This window comes from Hypanus sabinus, chromosome 28, assembly GCF_030144855.1.
Source record: "Hypanus sabinus isolate sHypSab1 chromosome 28, sHypSab1.hap1, whole genome shotgun sequence".
Classification (NCBI taxonomy): Eukaryota; Metazoa; Chordata; class Chondrichthyes; order Myliobatiformes; family Dasyatidae; genus Hypanus; species Hypanus sabinus.
Window position 1 is genome coordinate 40,276,251 of NC_082733.1, and position 27,328 is coordinate 40,303,578.

At 43.2% G+C, this 27,328-nt stretch overlaps 2 long non-coding RNA genes across 4 annotated transcripts in view; one reads left to right on the top strand and one right to left on the bottom strand.

The window, feature by feature from the left end:
- Positions 1-3,836: 3,836 nt before the first annotated feature.
- Positions 3,837-26,666, bottom strand: LOC132382616 (uncharacterized). 3 transcript variants are annotated; one of them, XR_009508423.1, is made up of 4 exons: positions 26,542-26,666; positions 14,809-14,909; positions 13,621-13,804; positions 3,837-7,832 (listed from the first exon to the last, which is right to left on the bottom strand). It is a non-coding gene; the product is annotated as an uncharacterized LOC132382616 (long non-coding RNA). The 3 variants fall into 3 exon arrangements; XR_009508425.1 differs by having other exon boundaries at positions 13,617-13,804; XR_009508424.1 differs by having other exon boundaries at positions 26,536-26,666.
- The window catches only part of LOC132382617 (uncharacterized), a 60,039-nt gene continuing 36,771 nt past the window's right edge, over positions 4,061-27,328 (top strand). The window contains exon 1 of the long non-coding RNA XR_009508426.1: positions 4,061-4,082. This is a non-coding gene — a long non-coding RNA (uncharacterized LOC132382617). The remainder of the gene's footprint in view (positions 4,083-27,328) is intronic.

A 27,328-nucleotide genomic window follows, 5' to 3' on the forward strand; every position in this document is an offset into this window, starting at 1 on the left:
GCAACATTTCAGTGAAGTTCGGATAGGTACACGGGTGGAAGGAGTATAGAGGTCTATGGACCAGCTACCCGTCAATGGGACTAGGCACAATAACAATTTGGCAGAGACTAGATGGACTGAAGGGCCTGTTTCTGTGTTTTTTACACACACACACACACACACACACACACACAATGCTGGAGGGACTCAACAGGTCAGGTAGCATCTCTGAATATGAATAATATTTTGAAGCAGGGCCCTTCTTCAGGACTGGAAAGGAAGGAGGAAGGCACCAGAATAAAAAGCTGGGGGGAACGGGAGAAGGAGGGGTGCCACGGGGAGGTGATAGGCAGGTGAGGAGAAGAGGTAAGAGGCCAAAGTGGAGAATAGAACAAGAAAAAAGTGGTAGGGGAAAAAAAATTACCAGAAGGGGAAATCGATGTTCTGTGCTGTAGTGCTCGATGACTCTGATATGATAACACAAATCTACAGATGCCAGAAATCTGGGGCAACGCACACAAAGCGCAGGAGGAACTCAGCAGGCCAGGCAGCATCTGTGGAAAGGAATAAACAGTTGATGCTGCAAGCTGAGACCCTTCACCAGGACGAGGAAAAAAAAAGATGAGAAGTGTCTTTTTTTCCCCCAGCCCTGGTGAAGGGTCTCAGCCCTGAATGTCAACTGTTTATTATTCCTTTCCATTGGTGCTGCCTGGCCTGCTGAGTTCCTCCAACATTCTGTGTGTGTTGTCTATGATATGATAAGCGTGCCAATTAATTATGACCTCAAGTCACTGTTGCTTAATCTTTGTACTTCAGCTTTAAGTTATGACTCTATGGTGTGTCCAGCTGGATTGCACTGAAGTGAGGTGGAATTATAGAATCTTGAGGAACACAACAAAGCAAATTTGGAAGCCCTACCCAACACTTCCCTCCCTTTTTAGATCAGAAATGGTGGAGCATATTACAACATCCCCAGAGAAGCAAACATTCCTCATTTTATCTCAGTTCTACTGCCAATATAAAGGCAACCATTAAGGATGCCTTAAACAAAATTGATAAATATTATTCTCCGATGCAGACTCCCTTTTTAATAAGTGGTTAGTTTTGTTCATTCTGAAGAGGTCTGAGTTTGACCCAATATTATAAGGGAAATATGCTATATGCTATATTTCCGACCTCAAAATCACCAATTTGAGAGCCTTTCCAGTGAAGAAGTTAATTACCATTTTGCAGAAATGTGGTGGAGGGATAATCATCACCAACAAAAGCAGCCACTCAAGATTTATTTAGCAAAATAACCCCAGGCGTTTCCCAGGAGCATTACCAGAGGAACAAAATTGACAATGAGCCAAAGACAGAGAGAGAGAGAGAGAGAGAGAGAGAGAGAGAGAGACATCAGGACAGGAGACGAGAAGCCTGGCTGGAGAGGTTGTGGGCAGAGCATCGTAGGAGGAAATTGGCACAGGATTAAAATTGCAACAATTAAATAAAACCAAGTTGTGGGATGGCAAAATACTTCAGTTACAAAAAGGAGAAATGAGAGTGGATACATTTTGCCACCCCTATTGGGAAGTGGTCTTACCAAAGGGCCAGTCAGGATCAAGCATGGATGTTGTGTCTGAGCTCCTACATGATACGTAAGTCAAGGCAGTACAATATAGAGAGCAAGCTGTGCCAATGTAGCAGGCTCCCCCTCTCCACGCAGCTGATGAATCCGAAGGAAAGGCAGACTGACATAGGGACTCGAGGTCCGGAATTTTCCTTGGGGCTTACTCACGAAGCCTTCCCCTTGAGTGGGCGTAGCCGCAAGGCAGCAGAGGTTTGAGATCAGAGTTTTCCTTCTCCTAGATGAGCTGCCAACCACGGGTGCTCACCCTCATCTGCCCACAACGACTGGTTTTCAGGCGCCAGTAATCCACCTTTGCCCCTCCTCCTGTCAATAGAAACAGTTCCGTTGGGATTAGTAGCTAAGCCACATGGTAAGGCCAGGAGCTGGACTTGGTTGTCAGAGGCAATTTGAGATTCATGCCATTTAGTTGGCGGTGGGAACTTAACCCCACTGCCACTCCCAGATATAACAACCTTCAGGAACCGGGTCTTACCAGTAACGTCACAATTGTCCCATGGACACTCAATGTAAAAAACAGAGGCCTTGGAGTACATTTCCACACTGAACATTGAACAGAACATTACAATACAGTACAAGCTCTTCAGCCCACAATGTTCTGCTGACCTTTTAACCTCCTCTAAGATCAAACTAACTCTTCCCTCTGACAAAGCCTTCCATTTTTCTATCATCCTTGTGCCTACCTAGGGATTTCTTAAATCCCCCCCAATGTATCTGCCTCTATGTTTACACATATTCCTGAACATCTACTGTACATTTAATTACATGCACATTTACACCCAGTGGCCACTTGACTAGGTACATCTCTACACCTAATCATTAATACAAATATCTAACTAGCCAATCCCACGGCAGCAACTCAATGTGTAAAGGAATGCAGACAAGGGCAAAAGGTTCAGTGGTTGTTCAGACCAAACATTAGAATGTGAAAGAAATGTGATCAAGTTAACTTTGACCATATAATGTTTGTTGGTGTCAGATGGGGTGGGTTGAGTATCTCAGGAACTGCTGATCTCCTGGGATTTTCATGCACAACAGTCTCTAAAGTTACACACACAAAATGCTGAAGGAACTCAGCAGGTCAGGCAGCATCTGTGGACCGTTTTGGGCCTAGACCCTCCTTCAGGACTGAGAAGGAAGAGGGGGAAATGCCAGAATAAAAAGTTTGGAGGGAGGGGAAGAAGGACAAGCTAGAAGCTGATAGGTGAAGCCAGGAGGCTGGGAAAAGTCAAGGGCTGGAAAGAAGGAATCTGTTAGGAAAGAAGAGTGAACCATAGGAGAAAGCGAAGGAGGAGAGGACCCAGAGTGAAGTAATAGGCAGGTGAGAAGAGGTAAAAGGTTAGAGTTTTACCTCTTCTAAAGTTTACAGAGACTAGTGTGAAAAAAAATCTAGTGAGTGGCAGTTCTGTGGATGAAAACACCTTGTAAATGAGAGAGGTCAGAGGAGAATGGCCAGACTGGTTCAAGCTGACAGGATGTTTGCAGCAACTCAAATAACCACATGTTACATCAAGTTGAGTGCAGAAGAGCACCTCTGAACACACAATACGTCAAACTTTGAAGTGGATGGGCTACAGCAGCAGAAGACCATGAACATACACTCACTGGTCAATTCATTGGGCTCAGAAGGTACCCCTATACTTACACATGTTCCTGAAGGTAGCAGGGTTGGTTGATAAAATAGCTAAGAGGTAAAACACATATACTATGGTTAACCAGTATGTACAATATAGTAACTTGGAAGTCAGGCAGAAATTGCAGAAAATACTAGTTAGGCTATAGCTCTGGTCAACACACTACCGGACGGATGTGATAGTACTAGACAGGACATAGAAAACTTTACAAAAATGTTGCCAGATCAGGAGAATTATAGTTATGAGGAGAGACTAACTGGACTGAGTTGTTTTTTTCTGGGAGCAGAAAGGGCGGTTTACATGTGGCGTCTAAAATTACTAGTGGCTCAGACAGGATGAACAGGAGGAACCTAATTCACTGAAAAGATAGGTTAGGAGTATGGATTTAAGGTAATTAGTAGAAGAAAAGGCAGAAAAGATCCTTTGCCTTCAAACATAGGGGTTGCCAGTCAGCATTGAACTCAATGTAGGACTGTCTTATGGACTCCAGCTCCAGATTTTCCCCTGGGGTTTATTCCTAAAACCTTCCTCATGAGTGGGTATAGCTGCAAGACAACAGAGGTTTGAGATCATGGTTTTCTTTCTTCCAGATGAGCTGCCGACCATGGCTGACGAGCCCCATCTTGCCTGAAGCGACTGGTTTTAAGGTGCCTTTGCCTCTTCTCCTGTCAGTAGAAGCAATTCCATTGGGATTAGTAGCTAAGCTACACGGGAGGACCAGGAGCTGGACTTGGTTGTCAGAAGCTATTTTTAGACGCACGCCATTGGGAACATTTAATAGATAGTGGGAGCTTATCCCCACTACCACCCCCGGCTATAACAACCTTAAGGAATTGCTAGAGGTAGGACCATCCTCACATTTGATATGAAGTTACGAGCTGCAAGATGATAGAACATAGAACAGTACAGTACAGGAACAGATCCTTCAGCCCGCAATGTTGAAATGAACCAAATAAATTAGTAATTAAATGTCAAGCTAACCTAATCTCTTTGGTATACAAAATGTCCTGGTCCTTCCATTCCCCATATTCATGTGCCTATCTAAATGTCATTTAAAAGTCTCTAGTGTTCCCTTCTCCACCACCATCCCAGGCAGTGCATTCCAGGCACCCAGCACTTTCTATGCTAAAACTTTCCTCTGACATTGCCTTTGAAAGTACCCTCCTCACTTTGAATCCATTTCTTCTGGTATTAGACATTTCAACTCTTTGAAATTACTTGCCTACTCTATCTATGCTTCTCATAATCTTAAAACCTCCGTTTGATCTCCCCTAAGCCTTCATCATTCCAGAGAAAATGGCTCAAATTTGTCCAACCTCTTGTTATAGCAGATGCCCTGTAATCCAGGCAACATTCTGGTAAACGTCTTCTGCACCCTCTCCAAAGCCTCAATTCCTACAGTGGTGTGGCTAGAAATGTATGCAATACCACAGATATGACCTTATATAACTTTACGTAAAGCTGCAACATAACTTTCTGACTTCTGAACTCAATGCCTTGAATAATAAAAGCAAGCATGCCATATGAATTTAACCAGGCTATCAACTTGTGTCGCCACTTTCAGGGAGCTATGAATTTGGACCTCAAGATCCTTCTGCTCATCAACACTCTTCCGTCTCTTCACATTTGACCTACAAGGTGCAACACTTCATATCTGGCTGGGTTATCTGCCGTTTCTTTGCACACATCGACAACTGATTATGCTGTATTCTTTACCTGTCTTCTACACGACGCACAACACCACCAATCTTCATTTCATATGCAAACTTAATAACCCACCCATCTAAATTTTCACCCAACTAATTTATACACATCACGAAGAGTAGGGGTCCCAGTACAGATCCCTGCAGGACACCACTAATCACAGACCTCTGGCTTGAATAAGTCCTTTTGACCACTACTGTCTGTCTTCTACGCGCGAGCCATTTCTGAATTCAATTCACTATGGATCCCATGCATCCTAATCTTACACAGAAACACGGAAAACCTACAGCACAAAGTTGTGCCGAACATGTCCCTACCGTAGAAATTACTAGGCTTACCTATAGCCCTCTATTTTTCTAAGCTCCATGTACCTATCCAAAAGTCTCTTAAAAGACCCTATCTTATCTTCTGGATGAGTCTCCCATGAGTGACCTTGTCAAACACCTTACTAAAGTCCATGTAGACAACACCCACAGCTCTACTTTCATCAATCACCCTCATCGCCTTCTTAAAAAACTCAGCCAAGTTAGTTAAGACACGACTTGCTGGCTCTCCAGGTGCTCATAAATCCTATTCTTAAGAATTTTTTTCCAGTAACTTCCCTACCACTGACATAAGACTCACCGGATTATCCTGGTTCCCTTCTTGAATAATGGAACAACATTAGCAACTTGCTCTGGGACTTCACTTTAGGCTATGGAGGACACGAAGATATTGGTCAAGGCCCTGTAATGACTGCTCTTGCCGCTCTTAATAATCTAGGGTATATCCCAAGTCCCTGCAGACTTATATACCTTAATGCTCTTTAAGAGACACAATTCCCCCTTTACTTCAAAATGCCCTTGCATACCAATACGCTTGGCACTGATCTCCCTATCCTCCACGTCTTTCACCCTGTTAAATATTAATGTAATGTACTCATTAAGGACCTCACCCACGTCCGCCACATCAAAGCAAATGTTCCCTTGAGAGGTCCTACCCTCTCACTAGTTATCCTCTTGTTCTTGAACTATGTGTAGAATGCCTTGGGATCCTCTTTAATTGTACTTGCAAGGACATTTCATGGCCCCTCCTGCCTTTCCTAATTCCAATCTTGAGTTCTTTTCTGGCTTTTTTATAATCCCCAAGGGCTCTGATTGAGAGTTGGGGTTCAGATCGAACTGAAATGAATATTGTTTTTGTCTATTGGATATGGTGGGCTTGATGATGAATGCAGAGGATCTGTTCCTGTGTCTTCTATGTTCTACAATGGGTTGAATCTACTCCTTCTGTGTCATCAATTCTACATAAATATTAAATTCTATGTCATCACAGATTGATGGTTGTGTAGAGTTTTGGCACCACACCGATCCCAATCATTCACATGAACCCCACCACCATTTCACTGTATGCCCCACTTCTTGATGCACTATTTCCCAAAATATTACTTTATGAAGGGAATCTATCTAATTTCCTTCTAAATGAATCCTTTTAGAAAAGGTGGCGCAGTGGCAGTTAGTGCAATCGTTTTACGGCGCCAGCGATCACCAATCACCGATTGGGGTTGTCTGTAAGGAGCTTGTACATTGTCTCCGTGGATGGGTTTCCAGGTGCTCCAGTCTCCCCCCATTCCAAAGAGGGTACGGGTCAGGCTTAGTAAACTCTGGGCATGCTCTATCCGCACCAGAGGCATGGCAACACTGGAGGGCTGTCCAGCACAAACCTCACTGCTTTGATTTGACCAGGTGATACATTTCACCTGTACGTTTTAATGCTTCTATGTTCAAATAAAACTAATCTTTATCAACTTTATCCACAAAATGACCTCCTGGTAAATGACATAATTGCTCTGCAAACACATATAGAATTTCTTATTCTCTTCCCTGCATCCAGTCTGCTAAGCTCTATGAGAATATTGTAAGTATTTATTTCTCATTCTTTTATACTTGAAAGAATATGGGTCTGGACGACTCAATTGCTTCCCATACGGAAACTTTCCTTTCCTTTAACTAGTAAATCTTTGATGCGCTCCCTATATCATTTCTCCTTTTTTAAGTACAGAGTCCAAAGGTCGAAGTACAGACTCGCCAAGGACTTATATAACTTCATCTTTAATTCTGTACACTGATAATTTCTCCGAACCAGAATCAGAATCAGAATCAGGTTTATTATCACTAACCTATGGCGTGAAATTTGTTGTGGCAGTGGGATGATGTAATATATAAAAATACTGTAAGTTACAATAATAAATATACATATGATATATAATCTATTTAAATCTATATATTATATATATGTGTACTACTTATAAAATAGAAATGTATTTATATATTTAGACTGTATATTATAAAATCGGTAATACAAGGAGAAAGCAACAAAGGTGAAGTGGTCAAGTCAAGTTTATTGTCATTTAACTATATACACGTGTACCGTCAAATGAGACGTTTCTCCGAAACAGGGTGTAAAGTACAATAGTCCACATAACAATAACACAATAACCTGGGAAAGTAGAATTCAATCTACAAATGAATTACACATAAATAAACAAAGTAAAGTACAGGGTACAGAACAGATTCATCGATGAAACTTCAAATGCGATAGGAAGTTCAGAAGCCTAATGGCCTGGGGGAATAAACCTCCAATCCTGACCGTTCTTGTCTTTATGCATCGGAATCTCCTGCCTGATACTAGAAAGACAAAGAGGATGCTGGATGAATGGATGAGTTCTTCATAATACTAAAGGCCCTCATACACAGCATTCCTGATAAATGTCCCCGATGGATGGTATGGAGACCTCTATGATCCTCCCAGCCATTGTCACAGTCCTTTGTAGGGTCTTCCAGTCTGATGCTCGGCTGCTCCCATAGCAGATGGAGATGCAGCTTGTCAGGATGCTCTCAATGGTGCTCCTGTAAAACACAGTTAAGGTGAAGTGTTCATGTGTTCATGGACTGTTCAGATATCTGATGGAGGAGGAGAAGAAACTGTTCCTAAAACATTGCGAATGTGCTGTACCTACAAGAGCCTGCACATACCCCTATATCTCCTTTTTGATGAGAAACGGGCATGCCCTGGCTGGAGAGGGCCATTTTCTTCAGGCATTGCCTTTTGGAGATGTAAGAGAATTTTGAGAAAGCTGGTGCCCATGAAGGAGCTGGCCAAGTTTATAAATCTCTGCAGCTTTTTTCAATCCTGTGCATTGGAGCCTCCATAGCAGGTGGTGATGAAACTAACCAGAATTCTCTTCATGCTACACCTGTAGAAATTTGTTTGAATCTTTGGTGGCATACCAGATGTCCTCAAAATCCTAATGAAATATAGCTGCTGGCGTGCCTTTTCATTTCTATTTCCATTCATTATTATACTGTACACTTAGTGCCCACTTTATTAGGTACACCTGTACACCTGCTTGTTAATGTCGGTATCTAATCAGCCAATCATGTGGCAGCAACTCAATGCATAAATGCGTGCAGATGTGGTCAAGAGGTTCCGTTGCTGTTAAGGAGGAGCATCAGAACGGGGAAGAGATCTGATCTAAGTGTGTGGAATGATTGTTGGTGCCAGATGGGGCGGTTTGAGTATCTCAGAAACTGCTGTTCTCCTGGGATTTTAATGCACAACAGTCTGTAGAGCTTACAGAGAATGGCGTGAAAGGCAAAATAAAACTTCCAGTGAGTGGCAGTTCTGTGGGCGAAAATGCCTTGTTAATGAGAGAGCTCAGAGGAGAATGGTCAGACTCGTTCAAGCTGACAGGAAGGAGACAGTAATTCAAGTAACCTCGCCTTACTACAGTGGTGTGCAGAGGAGCATTTCTGAATGCACAACACGTTGAACACTGAAGTGGGCTACAGCAGCCGAAGACCGCGGACATACACAGCGTGTGCACTTTGTTAGGTACAGGAGGTAACTAATAAAGTGGCCGCTGAGTGTATATTGCCATATTGAATTTGCACTGCTCCTTCTTCTATCAATCAAAAATAATAAAGTCTTTTTCATATACTACATTACACTCCAATAACTTTTTCTCTAAAAAAAATGTGACAGGCAACTTATGAACACCATTTACCGTTTGAGTGCAATCTCATAACGGTAAAGTTATTTGTTTTGGCCATGTTGATTGAGCAGGACACCAGGGAGAAATCTTCTTCAGTACAGTACCTATATATCTTCAATATGCAACTTACACTTTCTTCTAGGCAAATACATCTCCTTCTTAAGCTGTCCTGAAGCACAGCCTCAAAATAGGACAAAGGAGTGGCAGGCAAAGACTATCCTGCCAGTTTAGAACACATGCTTAGGTCAAACAGATTATCAGAAGAAATGCAACAGCAGATAAGACAAACAGTTGTATTGACTAAGACATGCAATAAGGTTTCAATGCCTTATTGAGACCAGTGAGACCAGAACAAAAAACCCAAGACGCCCACAAAAGTGATGAAGTAAATAGCCAAAATCGGAGGACAACCATCAACCAGCCGAGCTACACATCTTCAGAAATATTTCCAGAAGGACGTCTCTTTGGAACAGCGATGAGAACCAGTATGGATGTCTTCACTTCATCACCGGGCACTGCAGAGAGTGGTACGAACAGCCCAGCGCATCAGTGGATGCGAACCTCCCTCCATTGAGGACATTTACAGCAGTAGGTGCAGAAGAAGGCCTGCAAGATAATTGGGGACACCAGTCACCCCAAACATAAACCGTTTCAGCTGCTTCCATCTGGCAAACAGCACCGCAGTGTTAAAGCCAGGAGCAACAGGCTACGGGACAGCTTCTTTCTACAAGTCATTAGACCTGTAAATTCACGTGTATGTACATTGCGACGGAGCACGCAAAGATTTTTACACCCTCACGTTGTGGGGCGGATGTAAGATTTAAATAAATTCAATTCTCTCAATGCCAAACTGACTACACAGATTGTAGACTCAGATTCAGGGACACTGACTTCATTATGTATGGTTTTTCATGGATTCTATTGTAAGTATTTCATTGTGGGAGCCTGCAAGAAAATAAATCTCCAGGTTTTGTATGGTTTACATACTTTGATAATAAATTTACTTAGAACTTTGAGGAGGACTTTCTTTAGCCAGAAGGTGGTGAATCTGTGGAATTCATTGGGTTGTGGAAGCCAAGTCATTGGATACGTTGAAATGGAGCTTGATATGTTCTTGATTAGTAAGGGTGTCAAAGGATCTCGAGGAGAAGGTGGGAGAATAGGGTTGAGAGGGATAATTAATCAGCCATTATCAGGGGGCTGTATGTGCCATAGAATCCATGATGGCTGTCACTGGAGCAGTACACACAATGTGCTGGAGGAGCTCAGCAGGTCAGACAGCATTTATGGATGGGAATGAACAGTCGACACTTCGAGCCGAGAGCCTTCATCAGGACTGGAAACAAAGGGGGAAGAAGCCAGAATAAGAAGGTGGGAGGAGGGGAGGAAGAAGTACAAAATGGCATGTGATATGTGAAACTGGGATGGGTGGAGTAAAGAGCTGGGAAGTTGATTGGTGGAAGAGATAAAGGGCTGGAGAAGAGGGAATCTGTTAGGAGAGGGCAGAAGACTCTGGAAGAAAGGGAAGGGGGACGAGACCAAAGGGAGGTGATGGGCAGGTAAGAAAAGAAGGTGAGAGAGGTAAACAGGAATGGGGAATAGTGAGGGACAGGAGGGGGGATAGTTACCAGAAGCTCGATAAATTACTGTTCATGCCATCAGTTTGGAGACTACCCAGACAAAACATAAGGTGTTATTGTGGCAGAAGAGGAGGCCATGGACTGACATTGGAGTGGTTTTTCAGTCCCAGTCCTCCAATCTGTCCTCATATCCACACATTTATGTATTTCCCTCATGTGGAAATCCAAACTCCTTTCAAAATGATCGATCATCTCAATTTCCATTGCACTCCCGAGCCGTGAGTTGTGCGTCATTTCACACATGGCATTGGAAATTCTTCCCTGAAATCACCTGAACTCTTGCCCAAAGACTTCAGTCTCCACTGACTTGTCCCCATGCCCTCAGCTAGAGAGAGCAGCTTTTGAACTAATATAGAACTGTGCGGTAAGATACGGACACTTCGGCTCACGATGTTGTGCCGACCTTATAACCTACTCCAAGGTCATTCTAACCTTCCCCTCCCACATAGCCCTCCATTTTTCTATGATCCGTGTGCCTATCTAGAAGTGCCATAATGGCACTAATGTATTTATATTACTGCCACCCCGCCTGCACCCATCACTCTCCGTGTAAAGAAAAACTTACCTCTGACATCCTCCCTGTCCGTTCTTCCAATCACCTTAAAATTATCCCCATTGCTCTACTCTGACTGGCACAGCTCAAACGCTGATGACACCACTGTTGTGGGCGGAATCTCAGATGGTAATGAGAGGTATACAGGAGTGAGGTAGATCAGCTGGTTGGGTGATGTTGCAGCAACAACCTTGCACTCAATGTCAGGAAGACAAAGGAATTGATTGTGGACTTCAGGAAGGTGAAGTTGAGGGAACACACACCAGTCTTCATTAAGTTCCCGGATATCAACATTTCTGAACATTGAGCCTGGGCCCGATATATTGATGCAATCACAAAGAAGGCAGAACAGTGGCTAAATTTCATTGGGAGGTTGAGGGGAATTGGAATGTCACTGAAGACCTGGAGAGCATTCCAACTGCTTGCATCGCCATCAGGCTTGGAGAGGTTACTGCACAGGACTGGAAAAAGCTGCGGAGGGTTGTAAACTCAACGAGCTCCATCACGGACACTCACCTCCCCACCATTGAGGACGTCTTCAGAAGGATCCTCACCATCCAGGACAGACCCTCTTCTCATCACTTCCATCAAGGAGGAGGTACAGGAGCCTGAAGACCCAAACTCAAACTTTTAGGGAGAGCTCCTTCTCCTCCGCCATCAGATTTCTGAATGGACATTGAACCCATGAGCACCACCTCACTGTTTTTGCACTACTTATTTGTCTTTTATAAAGACATTTCTTATTGTAACATTGTACGAGGGGTGATTGATAAGTTTGTGGCCTAAGGTAGAAGGAGTCAATTTTAGAAAACCTAGCACATTTATTTTTCAACAAAGTCCCCTCCTACATTTACACACTTGGTCCAGCAGTCGTAGAGCATATGGATCTCGGACCTCTGGAAGGTGTCCAGAGCAGGGGTGATTGAAAAGTTTGTGGCCTAAGGTAGAAGGAGATGAGTTATTCAGCTCCCGTTATGTGTGCATGCAGACCAACTCTTTGAGTGATTATGCAGAAAGTTTGAAATTAATAACTCATCAGTTAATAGCTCATCAGGGATGATTGATGTTTGTGGCCTAGGGTAGAAGGAGATGAGTTATTAACTTCAAGCTTTCTACATAATCACTCAAAGAGTTGAACTGCATGTGCATGTAACGAGAGCTGTATGACTCATCTCCTTCTACCTTAGGCCACAAAGTATCAATCACCCATCTGTGGACACTTTCTGCAGGTCCAAGATCCGTATGCTCCACGACCGCTGGATTAAGTGTGTAAATGTAAGAGGGGACTATGTTGTAAAATAAATGTGCTAGGTTTTCTAAAATTGACTCCTTCTAACTTAGGCCATGAACTTATCGATCATCCCTTGTATATTGTATGCACTACATTTTATTGCTGTCTCAAAACGACAAATTTCACGACCTGTGTCAGTGATAACAAACCAGATTCTGAGAAACCATCAGGGTACTGAAGTAAAGGTGCATTATAGGGCCTTGGTGAGACTGCACTTGGAGCTTTGTTACAGCTTTGGGCTCTGTGCCCTCTTCTAATTACTACCGCTGTTAAGAAGGTACAGAATCCAGAAAACGCACACTCAATGTTTTAGGAAAAGCTTCTTTTCCTCCGTCATCAGATTTTTGAGCAGTCTATGAAACCACCAACACTACATTACTATTTATTTTTTATTGAGGATATCCTGACTGTAATAAAAACTAAAACAAATTTATTTAATGATTTTTCCAATGGTTGATAACTGTACACTGGGCAACAATCAATTCTCTGCTTGAAAGATGTTGTGAGATCTGGTTGTTATTCCTTTCCACGCCTTGTGGTGCATCCAGTGACAACCTTGTGCTTCTTTTGCATTTTTGCCTTTTTTTTTACGAGGCCGAGTTGCTAGCTTGAAGCTCAACCCAACATGGGTGGGAAACGTGCAAGGAACTGGCCAGATTCAAACCCGGCCAAAAACAAGAGAAAACTGTAGATGCTGGAAATCCGAGCAACACACACAAAATGCCGGAGGAACTCAGCAGGCCAGGCAGCATCTGTGGAAAAAAGTACAGTCGACTTTTTGGGCCGAGACCCTTCGGCAGGATTCGAACCCCGGGCCATTTGCCTTGAAGTCTGGTGCTGACAAGAAGATTTGTGCAAAGAAGCAAATCCAATAATTTTATTGGAGTCAAATTAAATATCTCTCTATATAAAATGAAAATCATAAAACTGCTTAAGACATAAAAAGAACTACATGAGCTATGTGCTGTGTGCGACTGTTTGCACTGTGTTTTGCCCCTTGGCCACAGAGGTTGCTGTTTTGTTTAGCAGTGTACATGTGTATAGATGCATGGCAATTAAACTTGTACCTGAACATTTCTGGTATGATGAATTGTTTTTGATCTCTTTCCTCGACTTTTTGACTCCCTGTACTTATATCTTCTAATAGCAACTTACTTACTGCCCGTTACACCGCTGGCGTCTAGGGCAGGATTGAAGGTCTTCCATCTCTTGTGGCACTCAGGATATCCTTCATCATGTCAGTATCTTCCTCTCGGTTTTCATTAGTCAGTCATGCAAGTCCCAGGTCGGAGACTCAGGAATACCGTTGCACACAGATGTAGAAGGATTCTCCTTTGCTGTTTCTGTAACAGATTTATTTGACCAGTCAGGGTTGTTAGCCCTGAGCTGAACCCCCAAACCTGGAGGACTGGTGGACCGTTCTTAGACTTGCCTCTACATTTTGACCTGTTTGTCATGGGTGACCCCACAAAGACCCAAACCATAAAGTCCTGACTCTAGCCAGCATAGCTCTTCGGGTCATTGACATACACAAACCTCTAGATCATGACAGGTTTGTGGTCCTCTTGAAGGTTTTATCAGCAGGACACTATCTTACACCCTGCCTTGTTGTAATATTTAATACAATTTGGTAATTAAACAGTTAAAGATACCATGTTGTTCCAAGTTTCGTCCTCTTACTTGAGCAGATTGACCGCCAGAGTAAACTATTTCTGTCCCACCTACTTTTTCACTAATTGGTCCAGAGTTAATAGAACCTGCCCCCCAATGTACTGATTGGGCCAGGCCTTCCCTGTCTGAACATCCATTGGTCCCCTGTCCTGTCAATACAAATAATAAATTAAAATTGAGTATTGCTATGAACCAAGGTGGGACGACTTAAAGGGACAGGATGTTCTGTTTTTCTTTTTAGACTTTTAACATTAAAAATAATAGTCATCCATTTAATGAGCTGGTGTGACTGTTAATTTAATGAACTAGCAATCGAAAACCAGGACTAGTAATCTAGAACCATATTAGATGTGAAATTTAAGGTCAGTTAATACTTTGGGTTTAAAAATGTCTACCGCCATGCCTCCAGCCCTCCAACCTTCCAGTGAACTTGTGGACTGACAGGCAACAGGCCTCCAATTTCTCCAGTGGTCTTCAGACTTGTAGATCCAAGGCTTCAGTCATCAGGCTGCAACATCTCAACTTCTGATTGACCTTTGGGCTTAAATTTCTGATATCAACCAGCATCCATGGATGGCAATGAATGAAGGCCCTGGTTGAGGAACCAACATCCAGACTAGCTGATGGCGGGGCCCTGAACACCTAGTCTCAAACTTTGGTTTTATGTTTCACATACCTAGGGGGTCAGTGGTCCTTGTTCTTCGTGCTTGCACAGAACGCTATTCCCAGAACATATGGACAACTCCAACTCTCATCTTTGCTGGTCCTGTTGCTGACCTTCGAACATGGAGTGAAAGCTTATTATTAAAAATTATTCAGCCTGGGAAAAAGCCTCTGACTATCCACATGATCAATGCCTCTCATCATCTAGCACACCTCTAACAGGTCACCTCACATCCTCCGTCGTTTCAAGGAGAAAACATTAGGCTTTGCCCTTTTTTCTAATTTTCCTATTTCCCCAACTCCAAGTGCTTACCTGACCCCCTATCTCCCCTCTCTTTGCCAAAACCATCTCTACAAACCTAAAAAAACCTAAAAAATGACTGCAGTATTGTGCAAATGTCTCTGGCCCATATTTATGCACGTAGCTCTGGTTTCTATACAGTATATATATGTGCCGAAGACATTTACACACTACTGTGAGCTTTGTTCACTTGATTGGCTGAATCTGTAAGACCCCTTTAATCTGCGTCAGTGTATCTGCATATTCAAATGTCAGCTTGATAAGCAGTATATGGGCTCCACAACAGATGGTGGTTTATCTTTCTAGATATACTTCTTGCTGACAATAGTCCTGTTTAGAACATAGAACATAAAAATCTACAGCACATAACAGGCCCTTCGGCCCACAAAGTTGTGCCAAACATGTAACCTACTCTAGAAACTACCTAGAATTTCCCTAGCACATGGTCCTCTATTTTTCTAAGCTCCACATACCTATCTAAGAGGCCCTTAAAAGACCCTATTGTATCTGCTTCCACCACTGCCGCTGGCAGTGCATTCCACACCTCACCACTCTCTGTGTGAAAATCTTACCCATGACATCCCCTCGGTACCTATTTCCAAGCACCTCAAAACTATGCCATTTTGGCCCTGGTTATCCACATGGTCAATGCTCCTCATCATCTTGTACACCTCTATCAGGTCACCTCTCATCCTCCGTCGCTCCAAGGGAAAAAGGCCAAGTTCACTCAACATATTATCATAAGGTACACCCTCCAATCCAGGCAACATCCTTGTAAATCTCCTCTGCACATCCCTCCTGTAGTGAGGTGACAAGAACTGAACACAGTATTCCAAGTGGAGCTTAACTAAGTCTTGCATAGCTGTAACATTACCTCACGGCTCTTGAACTCAGTCCCATGGTTGATGAATGCCAACACACCATACACCTTCTTAACAACACTGTCAACCTGCGCAGCAGCTTTGAGTGTCCTGTGGACATGCACCCCAAGATCTCTCATATCCTCCACACTCCCAAGAGTCTTACCATTAATATTATATTCTGTCTTCAAATTTGACCTACCAAAATGAACCACTTCACACTTATCTGGGTTGAAGTCCATCTACCACTTCTCAGCCCAGTTCTGCATCCTATCGACATCCCGCTGTAACCTCTGACAACCCTTCAGACTTTCCACAACACCCCCAACCCTTGTGTCATCAGCAAACTTACTAACTCACACTTTTACTTCATCCAGGTCATTTATAAAAATCAGAAAGAGGAGGGGTCCCAGCACAGATCCCTGTGGAGCACCATTGATCCCCGACCTCCATGCAGAATACAAACCATCAACAATCATCCTTTGCCTTCTGTTGGCAAGCCAATTCTGGATCCACAAAGCAAGGTATCCTTGGATCCCATGCCTCTTCACTTTCTGAAGGAGCCTTGCATGGGGAACCTTATTGAATGCCTTACTGAAATCCATATACACTACATCCACTGCTCTACCTTCATCAATGTGATTTGTTACATCCTCAAAGAATTCAATCAGGCTCATAAGGCATGACCTGCCCTTGACAAAGCCATGCTGACTGTCCCTAACCAGATTATGTCTCTCCAAATGCTCATAAATCCTGCCTCCCAGGATCTTCTCCAACAACTTGCCCACCACTGAAGTCAGACTCACTGGACTATAATTTCCTGGGTTATCTCTACTCCCTTTCTTGAATAAGGGAACAACATTTGCAATCCTTCAGTCCTCCGATGCTTCTCCCATCCCTATTGATGACGCAAAGATCATCGCAAGAGGCTCAGCAATCTCCTCCCTTGCTTCCCACAGTAGCCTGGGGTATATCCCATCTGGTCCCGGTGACTTACCTAACTTAATGCTTTTCTAAAGCTCTAGCACATCAAAACTACAAGAATTTATTCACACAAGAATAGACAAAATACAAACATCAAGCATTTACAAGGCAGAGAACAAATTCAAATTAAAATATGATTGTTATGTGTATGAACAGTCAATTCCCTGAGGGGCCACCATTGCTGGAAATCTGCCACTGTGCCCATGGTGACCGCGTGCTCCCTCTCCAAGGACACCCGTGCATGAACCAATCTCCAGAAGAGGGGCAGACAGTAGGCCCAGGCAGAGCTTTTGACTGCCTCCACCTGTGAATAGCCATCTTGGCCAGGCCCAAGAACAAGCCCAGCAGTAGATCCTCCGAGTGACCCGCCTCTTCTGTACTAGGTGCTCATATGTTAGGAGTGCAGGGCTGAAGTGCAACCAAAACCTGAGTAGAAGCCCTTCAGATACAGGGATTTCAACCTCTCATACTCCATATTAATGTGACTCAATATGACTCCTCCCAGCCACAGGATGGACAAGTGGTGATCAATAGTTGTACTGAGACACCTAAAGGTCCCACAGTAAACTTGGGTTGCCTGACCCAGCTAGTAAAAATGAAGTATATTAGGGCTTGTAGTTTCCACTCCAGGACTCCTTATAAGATCTGAGCTCTGAAGTCCCTTTGAATTTCAAATGATAATACCTGGCACTTCTTCAAATTGTACATGTAGACAAGGAGCTATAAATTTTACAGGGAAGTCCAATAGATTACAAGCTGACTGGAAGTGTTCCTATTTTCTGTGACGATGGCTCAATGTTTGGGTTAGGAGAGAGAGGGGAGGCATTGGAAAGGGTGAATGAGACCATAAGACATAGGAGCAGAATTAGGCTGTGGGGTGGGGGATGAGGAAGGGGATCTGAATGTATAAATAGCTAGCTTACTGCGGGGTTTGAGGAATTTTACCAGTGTACAGCTTTGGTCACCCTTTTATAGGAAAGATGCTGCCTGAACTAGAGGGCCTGAGTTGTAGTGCGACCTTGGCCATGCTGGATTGGAACATGAATGAGAGATGACAACACAGAAGTTTATAAGTTCCTGTTTGAGGTTTTTAATGTGATGAGGGGGGTGATAAGGTGGGTGGTCCAGGGTTGGGGTGTTCCAAACTAGAGGACAAAGATACAAGATAAAAGGGAAGAGGTTGAAACGAGACCTGAGAGGTAACTTCCTGTAACCCCGCTATGGATGGACCCAAACCCAACTGTGAAAGGAGAAGGGTTGGGTGTGGGGCTAGCAACCCCATCCTGTTAAAAACACAGTGCTACAGAAACGTCCCAGCAGAAGTTCCAGAGACCTCACCCCTGGGAGAGCAAGGATACAGAACGAAGATGGGCTACAGCTGGGAAAACTTGAGAGAGTGGCTCAGGACAGAGGATTCTGGTAACCTGTGGTCAGCAGCCCATGCCCCAGTAGGGGTGATATGTTAAGAAATACGAAGGTAACTTCTTTACAGAAGATAGTGAGGGCCTAGAATGTGCAGTACCAGGAAATGGTCAAAGAGGGGCTAATTGCAACATTTCAGAGTATTTGAACACAGGTACATTGAGGTAATGGCTTAGGAGATGCAACATACATCATACCCCACTCTCAGAATAGTTGGGGCAAAAGGGTGGGGAATGAATATAATAAGCACTCCCAATCCATATGTTTATTCCTGATTATTTGGTATGGATGTAGTGTAATGGAAGGAATTATCACCTACCTTCCCCCTCACCTGGTCTCACCCATCACCTGCCAAATTGTACTTCTTCCCCTCTCGCCACTCTCTTCTTCTGAATTCTTCCCCCTTCCTTTCCAGTCCCAATGAAGGACCTCAGCCTGAAACATCAACTGTTTAATCCTCTCCATAGATGCTGCCTGACCTGCTGAGTTCCTCCAACATTTTGTGTGTGTTGCTCTGGATTTCCAGCACCTGCAGAATCTCTTGTGTTAAAGATAGCTTTTTATGTCACAGCTACATCAAAATATAGAGTGAAATGTGTCATTTGCATCAAATCAAATCAGCGAAGATTGCGCTGGACAGATCATAAGTGTCACCACATGAAATAGCAAGCCCACAACACACTAATCCGAACCGTTTATCTATGATATGTGGGAGGAAATCCGAGCACCCAGAGGAAATCCACGTGGTCATGAGGAGAATATACAAACTCATTATGCACAGCAGCAGGAATTGAATCCCAATCTTACAGCTGGAACTGTAAAGTGATGCGCTAACCACTACCCTACCATGCCGCCCACAGTTTCTTCTGAATTTCCAAGTGGATTATTAGTGATGACCTTAAAGACATGCCATTAGTTTTAAGGCAGGGGGATGGGAATGGAGTGAGAGGGCTGAGAACTGGGCTGTTGGTTTACAAGCAGAGGCAGTGTGTAGTGAGATTGTCAGGAAGGATAGGCATTTGATAGGGAAAATTTTCAGTCAGTGCAATGAGCTGTAGTGTAATAGGCACAAAATTGAAAAGGGTGACTAATACCGGACTGAAGGTGTTATATTTGAATGCATGCTGTGGACGGAATAACAGAATAGATGATCCTGCAGCGCAGTTAGTGATTGGCACGTAAGATGTTATGGGCATCATTGAGCTGTGGCTGAAAGAAGATTAAAGTTGAGTGCTTAACATAGAACATTGAACAATACAGCACAGTACAGGGCCTTCTGCCCACAATGTTGTGCCAACCTTTAAACCCTGCCCCCACCTTAAATTCCTCCATATACCTGTCTAGTAGTCTCTTAAGTTTCACTAGTGTATCTGCCTCCACCACTGACTCAGGCAGAGCATTCCTCGCACTGACCACTCTCTGAGTGAAAAACCTTCCTCTAATATCCCCCCTTGAACTTTTCACACCCCTCACCTTAAAGCCATGTCCTCTTGTATTGAGCAGTGGTGCCCTGAGGAAGAGGCGCTGGCTGTCCACTCTATCTATTCCTCTTAATATCTTGTATACCTCTATCATGTCTCCTCTCATCCTTCTTCTCTCCAGAGAGTAAAGCCCTAACTCCTTAATCTCTGATCATAATGCATACTCTCTAAACCAGGCAGCATCCTGGTAAATCTCCTGTGTACCCTTTCCAATGCTTCCACATCCTTCCTACAGAGAGACGACCAGAACTGGACACAGTACTCCAAGTGTGACCTAACCAGTTTTATAGAGCTGCATCATTACCCCACGACTCTTAAACTCTATCCCTTGACTTATGAAAGCTAACAGTCCATAAGCTTTCTTAACTCCTCTATCCAAGGATATATGTTGTATCAAAGGAACAGGGAGGTAATGTGGGGGTGGCATGGTTCTGTTGGGAAAAATTTAAATCATGTCATTAGAAAGAGGTGACAAGGTGACATACCTTGTGGGTAGAGTTAAGAAAATGCAAGGGTAATAAGATCATGTTGGGAGTTACATGCAGGCTTCTGAACAGTAGCAAGGATGTGGGCTGTGAATTACAACGGGAGATAGAAAAGGCATGTCAAAAGGGCAATGTTACGATAGTCATGGGGGATTTCAGTATGCAGGTTGAGTAGGAAAATCAGGTTGGTGCTGGATCCTAAGAAACAGAATTCATAGAATGCCTACAAGACAGCTTTTTAGAGCCCACGAGGGGATCAGCTATTCTGGATTGGGACTTGTGTAAGGAACCAGATTTGATTAGAGTGCTTAAGGTAGAAGAACCCTTAGGAGGCAGTGATCATAATATGATAGAAATCACCCTGCTATATGAAAGGGAGAAGCTAAAGTCAGATGCATCAGTATTACAGTGGAGTAAAGGAAATTACAGATGCTTGAGAGAGGAGCTGGGAAAGTTGATTGGAAGGGAGCATGAGCAAGCGGGAGTTTCTGGGTACAATTTGGAAGTGCAGGATAGATATATCACAAAGAAGAAGAGATATTCTAAAGGCAGGATGACACAAAAGTGGCTGACAAGGGAAGTCAAAACCAACATAAAGCAAAAGAGAGGGCATATAATAGAGCAAAAATTAGTGGGAAGTTACAGGATTGGGAATATTTTAAAAACCAACAGAAGGCAACTAAAGAAGCTGTGGGGGGAGGGGGGGAGCTGAAATATGAAGGTAAACCAGCTAGCAATATCAACAAGGATACTAAATGTTTTTTCAGATATATGAAGAGTAAATGAGAGGTGAGAGTAGCTATTGGTAGTAAGGTTGGGCACAGTCTTTCATTGATTCTATTGCGTTTCTTGTATTTACTGTGAATGCCCACAAGAAAATGAACCCCGGGGTTGTACATGGTGACATACAGTATAGGTACTTTGATAATAAAATTACTCTGAACTTTAAACTTTAGAACTCTGAACAGTGCCTCTGATTTGGCATCCAAGTCTTTCTATTCTCCCACTTCATCACTGAATACTTCTGTCTTAGACACCATTTTGCCTTCGCCCTTCGGCACTCTGCTTGTTATCCTTCCTTTCTCACACTCCCATCTTAAGTCTTTCTGCAGCTACTCCTGATCCCACTTTTCCAATTGAAATGAACGCCTTCTGCATCACAGGTGAAATTAGTAACTTGCTCTTCTCTGTTTCATAGTGCTTAGCCACAGTGATACCCTCATCTCTAACACATATGAGGTCAAGGGTATCTGCAGGGTACTAAGTCGGGTATCTTGGGTGGCACCATAGTGTAGTGGTTAGTATATGGCTTTGAAGTGCCAACAATCGGGCGATCAGGTTTCAATTCCCACTGCTGTCTGTAAGGAGTTTGTATGTTCTCCCCATTACCACATGAGACTTCTGGGTGCTCCGGTTTCCTCACACACTCTGTGGATTAGAACTAGAAAGTTGTAAGCATTCTATGTTGTGGCTGGAAGCATGGCAATGCTTGCCAAATTCCCCCAGCACACCGTCGGGCTGTGTTGGTGTGGGAAACCATGTATACCTGTCTGGACACGCCCCTCTGCCAACTGCTCCTGTGACTCCTCCCACAGAGCCCTGTATAAAGGTGATTGGGGCACTGCTCCTCCCTCAGTCTTCGACATGGTCGTCTCCATTTTTGCTGTTAATAAAAGCCTATTGTTCACTTCCAGTCTCCTAGAGTTATTGATGGTGCATCAATTGGTCGTTAACACAAATGATGCATTTTACTGTTTGTTTCAATGTTTTGATGTACGTGTGAAATATAAATCCAATCTTTAAAATTTTGCAGCAGTCTATCTTTAATTTTACAGAGGGAATATGTGCATTTAAGAGACCTTTAAGACACTCTTAGATAGGCTGGTGGAAGATAGAAAAATGGAGGGCTATGTAGGAGGGAAGGGTCAGATTGATTTTAGAGTAGGTTAAAGGGTCTTGGAGTAGGTTAAAGGGCTTTTGTACTGTGCTGTATTGTCCTATGTTCTATGTGTACACATTCATAATATCATTTGGTAATCATCATCATGTGCCATACTCTGCCAGAGCCTTGGCACCCACTTTCTTCCACTGCGATCTGTCGGCAGTCAAACCTCTTGCATCTCTGGCAGTGAGGCTGGTCCACTTCTTGACGTTGTCGATCCGGGTTGTCCTCTTTCTGCCTCGGGAGCGGCTTCCTTCTACTCTGCCCTCAAGCACAGTGTGTTCCAGTGTGTCATCAGTTCCGGAGATGTGTCCAAAATAGCAAAGTTTCCTTTGGATAACGGTTTCCAAAAGTATTGGTTTCATGCCAGTCTTTTCTAGGATGAAATTGTTGAAATTTGGTAATGCTAGATCATTATTCTGAAAAGTTAATTCCATTTCCCTCTCCATAGATGCTGCCTGATCTGCTGAATACTAGATTAGATTAGATTCAACTTTATTGTCATTGTGCCAAGTACAAATACAAATATTTATGGTATTTCAATTTCTATTTAAGGTTTCCAGCCCCTACAATTTTCTTTTGATATTATTTGATGAGTATTGACTGGATAAGAAGGGGGAATGGCTGCTTCGTGCCTTCCTATGCCACTCTCAGCCTTGCACGTGTACTGAGCTGAGATTGGCTAATTTGGAAACAGAAGACTGATTCTTTCTTCAACCTCTTTTGCATTTGTCAAGGGGAACAGGAATCTTCCCTTTTCAAGAATCAAGAACTCCCAGGTCAGGTATAAAGAAAGGAAGAAAGGCTTGCATTCATTGACCACTTTTTGTAGCCTGTACAGCGCTTTGGGCTGTCATTAGATTCTGAAAGGCATTATAGAAATGTAGCTACTTGGTGTGAATTTTATGCTTTCCTGTAACTATCCAACCAACACATAAACTTCACTCTTGGAATATATGAACATGTATGATATATATGTGTGATGTGTGTCATGTAGTTTCAAAGTAAAGTAAATTTATTATAAAGTATGTATACGTCACTACCCTGAGTCATTTTCTTGCAGGCATTCACAGTAGAATAAAGAAATACAATAAAATCAATGAAACAAACAAAGACTAACAAACAACCAATGTGCAAAAATAGACAAATGGTATAAATACAAGAAGCAAATAATAATGCAAAATAAATAATACTGAGAATAACGAGTTGTAGAGACCTTGAAGGTGAACCTGTAGGTTGTGGAATGAGTTCAGTGTTGGGGTGAGTGAAATTATCCACGCTGGTTCAGGAGCCTGATGGTTGAAGGATAAGAAATGTTACTTAAGGGTGGGAAAAGTTAGAGTCGAATAAAGAGGATGTATGTGTTGCAGCAGCCTAGTCGCTCCATGATTCTCAAGATTACCTGTTCTACTCGCAGGAAAAGGACGTGTGTGCATAAACTCTTGTTGTAAAACGGCCAGTTTTAGCCAAACCAATGCTGCACTACAGTGGTGACCACTGCTAATGGAAACTTACCCTTCAGATTTTATAAGGCATGACCCGAAAAATTTGAGATATGGCATAAAGTTGGGCAGCACAGTAGTGTAGTGGTTAGCTTAATGCTTTACAGTGCAAACGACTGGTGTTCAATTCCCACCACTGTCTGCTTTTTCTCTGTGAATGTATGGGTTTCCTCCTGGTGCTCTGGTTTTCTCCCACATTCCAAAGATGTACACGTTAGGGTTATAATTAGTAACTTGTGGGCATGCTATGTTGGCGTGAGAAGCAACTCAACACTAGGCCCCCAGCACATCCTCGGAGTGTGCTGGTCATTGACACCAAAGATGCATTTTGCTGTGAGTTTTGATGTACATGTGACAAATCATGCTAATCTTTATCTTTAAAATTAACTCCAATGGAATTTATGTGGAAAGTATACTGTATAAGCATTTAAAGACAAAACTCCCCTCTTCTGATACACCCACAGTGCAATGCTTTGGTGGAGGGGTGGAGATATGTCTCTACCAAAGGAGGTGTATGGTGCTCCTTCCCTCCAGCAGCCAGCAGATCACCACTGGGCAAGTGGTAGCACCTGCTTAGGTCCCCATTCAGGATCACGTGAAACTGTGGGAGCAGGTGGTAGATGGTCGTATCTGCATATCACAAGCACTGGCTATGTGACCACTGACACCAGGCAGACAATCTCTGAAGAGTATTGATAATGGCTGGGTTCACCCATCTTGTAAAGACACTGCCCAGAAGAAGGCAATGGCAAACCACTTCTGTAATTTCCAAGGACAAATCATGATCATGGAAAGACCATGGTTGCCCACCTCATATGGTATGACACATAACAAACAAACAGTACAATGCCATTAAATTGAAATGTTTAAGAGAAGTTTGAACATGAACCTGGATGGGAGGAGTATGGTTCAAGTGCAGGTTGATGACTAGGCAGATTAACAATTTAGCATGGACTAGATGGGCCAAAAGGCCTGTTTCTGAGCAGTAGTGCTCTTTGGATTCTATGACTCTATGTTAGAAATTGAACTTGCATTCTAGTTCAATGATCCAGACCTCTGGATGCTATTAGTATTAGTAACTTAGCCACTGTCCCTTGTCCACTGAGGAAATCAACATACTAACTGGCACCAGGCTGTCTAGGTAGGGCATGGAAAACCAACTGCTTCTCCATGAGGAGTGTAGAAGAGCTTCCTTTGTCTGCTTTCAGTTCCTCCGGTAGGCTCTGTGAAATGACAGATTCTTTCTCAATTCTTTTCTCAAGCATGTCTCTCTAAGTTACCTCCTCTGCTCTTGTCTTTTTAAAAAAATATGCTATTTTTATTTATTGAGATACAGCGTGGAATAGGCCCTTCTGGCCGTTTGAGTTGCGCAGTCTGGCAACCCCCGATTTAACCCTAGCCTAATCACAGACAATTTACAATGACCAACTAACCTACCAACTGGTTCATTTTTGGACTGTGGGAGGAAACTGGAGCGCCCAGAGGAAGCGGCGGGGATAGCAATTAAGCTCAGCTAGTGTTTATTTTTGCTATTAGTCAGCAGTGGACAGGTGGCCAAGACACTGGAAGAGTAAGAGGGTCTTAAACCAGACCTGTGCCTTACTGCAGTGCCTCTTGATAGATCAGCAGAAGTGGAAGCCATTGTACATTAAGCAAGGTCCCACATTAAGGTCTTCAGTTTAGGTTGGACACAACAGTGTTTCAGTAAATGAAATTTGACACCCACTCAAGGGCAACATGGTAGCATAAGGGCATCACAGTAGTATATTGGTTAGCATAATGGTATTACAATGTCATCTAAAGTTTGGGGTTCGATTCCTCTCACTGTCCATAAGGAAATGATAAACTAGAGAAAATCTGCAGATGCTGGAAATCTGAGCAACACACACAAAGTGCTGGAGGAACTCAGCAGGCCAGGCAGCGACTATGGAAAAAAGTGCAGTCGACGTTTCGGGCCGGAACGTTGAATGTACTGTCTGTAAGGAGTCTGTACGTTCTCCCCGTGACCACATGGGTTCCCTCTCTATACTCTGGTTTCCTCCCACGTATGGGTTAGGGTTAGTAAATTGTGGGCAGGCTACTTTGATGCAGGAAGCAAGGTGACACTTGCAGGCTGCCCAGCGCAACCTTTGCTTTCATTTGACGCAAAACAATGGATTTCCCTGTATGTTTCAAGATCCTTGTGACGAATAAAACTGTTGTTTAGTAAGGAGGCATTCGGAATAAAAGATCAGAAGGATCAGTGTACGTGTTTCCTCCTTCACCTACTGGCACTCTCTTCTTTCGTCTCTGTTATTGAAAGCAAGTGCAGTTTGGCTGGGTTAAAAATAAGACTAGTGACAAAACCTGTTCAAGCGGTAAGTTTTATGGAGTGCACTAAAAGCAGAGAGAGCGAGGTAGAGAGGTCAACATAGGAAATTCCAGAGATGAACAATTAACCTTTTATAGCGTTAATTATGGTAGGAATTGTTGATCCAGTCACAAAAAGCCTCCAAGGACATCTCCAAGCGTCCATAAAATCTTTCTAATCTTTTCAAACAGAATTTGGGCAACAGTTTTAATCAAATAACAGTTTAGACAAATAATAGTAAATTAATTATCCGAACCTGAATCTGAAATAACTCAACGAAATGGTCGTGCTTCTGACAACAGAGCACACCTCTGGTATTGCAGTCAGGAGTCAGCTTCAATGAGGTAACCTTGTGAAATATGCGAACCGATCTTTATATATAAAACAGCATTTGTTTAGTTCCGTAAACTGACCTGTACCTAATAAAGTGGCCACTGAGTGTACATTTGTGGTCTTCTGCTGCCATAGTCCACCCACTTCAAGTCTCAACGTGTTGTACGTTCAGAGATGCTCTTTTGCACATCGCTGTTGTAACACATGGTTATCTGAGTTACTGACGCTTTCTGGTCAGCTTAAACCTGTCTGCCCATTCACTTCTGACCTCTATCATTAACAAGGTGCCGCTTACTGAATGTTTTTCATTTATTGCACCATTCTCTGTAAACTCGGGAGACTGTTGTACATGAAAATCCCAGGAGATCAACAGTTTCTGAGATACTCAAACCACCCCATCTGGTGCCAACAATCTCTCACTCAGGTCACATTTCTTCCCCATTCTGGTGCTTGGTCTGAACAACTGAACTTCTTGACCATGTCTGCATGCCTTTAGGCATTGAGTTGCTGCCATATGATTGGTTGGTTAGATATTTGCATTAATGAGCAGGTGTACATGTGTACCTAATAAAGTGGCCGCTGAGCGTAAAACTAAAGCAGCTATCACTTAGAGTGAGGCCATAGCTCATTGACACACCTTAGCAAATTATAGAGTCATAGAGCACTACAGCACAGAAACAGGCCCTTCAGCCCATCTAGTCTGTGCCAAATTGTTACTGCGCCTAGGGCCATTAACCCTGACTTGGACCATCGCCCTATCTTACCCTTCCCACTTATGTACTCAATCAAAACCACATCCACCACTTCTGTTGGCAGGTTGTACCACACTCACACCACCCTCTGAGTGAATAAATTGCCCCTCAAATATTTCAC